This window comes from Mandrillus leucophaeus, unplaced genomic scaffold (assembly GCF_000951045.1).
Source record: "Mandrillus leucophaeus isolate KB7577 unplaced genomic scaffold, Mleu.le_1.0 Scaffold219, whole genome shotgun sequence".
In the NCBI taxonomy this organism is placed as follows: Eukaryota; Metazoa; Chordata; class Mammalia; order Primates; family Cercopithecidae; genus Mandrillus; species Mandrillus leucophaeus.
In genome coordinates, this window is record NW_012102243.1 from 471,304 (window position 1) to 473,202 (window position 1,899).

The window sequence follows — 1,899 nt, forward strand, 5'->3', positions numbered from 1 at the left end:
CCCCCAGCACATACACATTTCCTGCGTATTCTTTCTTTGGATCTTTATTTGGGCCTGGGTCAGAGTGGAAATTCCCCATGCAGGAAGTTTTCCTTGGTGATTATGGTCCCTCATGGCGCTGGTCAGTGTGGCTGGCTGTCCAGCCTGGTCAGTCCTGGGGCTACAGCGAGTTCAAGGGCTGGAGGAGCTGCCCTGAGGCCCCTCATTCATCAGAGGCTGAGGGGGCACTGATTTGCTGCCAGGCCTGCTCCAGAGAAGGCACACGGGGAGCAGCCTGGAAGGTTCCCCTCACTGCCACTGCAGCATGAAACTGAAGCAAGAGGTGAGAGTGAGGGAGGCTGTTGAGAGGATAGGTGGGGAGGCTGCAGCACCAAGAGCACCCCCAGGGAGGTGGGTGCCAGGAATCTAGGGGCAGGAGGGCCCCAGCAACCATGGCAGGGGGCACCGGCCGTGGGGGTGTGCAGCTCCCACAACAGGGAGCCTGGCGTGGGCCTCTGGCCTCATGGGAATGGAGCCCCCTCCTCTGACACCCCATCTGATTTTTAAGGGCTTCATTAGCATTAAAAAATAACGTAAAAAGTTCTTACACAAATCATGGGGAATTGGATGTAACGGGGTAAAGATGCTTTTGGAAACGTGTTTATCCGACAGTGAAAGCATCGGGCACAATGCCCAGTGCTGAGCGCTCCATCTGCCCGGGAAATATGGGTGTGGGTCTCCTCCATCCACGGAGGCAAAGCACCCCCTGCCCTCTTCAAACAAGGGATGGAGCCCGAGGGACCGGCAGGACCCGTCACACATGTGGCCACACACACGCCAGGTCTCGGGGCTGGCGGGAGGGTCTCGGGGATGGCGGGAGGGTCTCGGGGATGGCGGGAGCCGTCGCACGCTCGGGGTCTCGGGAGAGGAGGGCAAGAAGGGTAGGATGTGCGTGGCGGAAAACGCCTGTTTAGCAAAGGAAGATGCCTCCTGTCTATGAGCTCAGCTCTCGCTGTAGGAAAGTGTGGAAAAAAGAGCAAATTACATCCAGAGGAAGCGGAAAGAAAGTTAATAACAAAGATCAGAGCAAAAATCAATGACACAGAAAACAGAAAAACCATAGAGAAAATTGATGAAGCCAAAATCTGGTTCTTTGAGAATGTCAGTACCATTGACAAATCTCTAGCTGCAATGAGCAGAAGAAAAGGAGGAGAACACAAAATAACAATATCAAGAATGAGAAAGTTATTTACAATGAAAGAAAATATTGGTCCATCAGACTTTATGGCAGTAAAAATGTTTCCCCTTTGAAAGACGTGGTTAAGAGAATGAACAGGGAATGAGCATGTGAAGGCGCAGGTGAAACTGTCTGCGATGCACAGATCTGGGAAGGGGTTTGTATCTAGAACAGACGAGGAACTCATCGCCCAGAAATAAGACAATGAACAACCTGATACAGATACACAGCCGGGTGCCAGCAGCCACTTATTCGGCAAAAGACATATGCAAACGACCAGCAAGTACACGAAGAGACAGGTCACACCGTTAACCCGCGTGGAAACGCACATTAACCACGGTGCACCTAATAGAATGGCTAAAATTGAAAACCAAACGCCGACCGGGCCAGGCCTGCCGAAGGTGGGAGGTACCGGAACACGCGTGCTGTGCTGGCGGGAACGTCAGGTGGAGCAGTTGCTTGGAGAACAACTCGGCAGCTTCCTGGACAGTTAGACGGCGTGTGTCTCCTACAACCACCCGTTCACTTCCAGTTGCTTCTCCAAGTGAAATAAGAACGTGTTCCCACCTGGACTTAGGCTGAAATACGGGTAGCAGCTTACACATCGTGGTGAAGACACAGAGTAGCTCACGCGTCCCTCAGCAGGTGAACGGACACTCGTGGTGGCACGTCTGTGCGGAGAA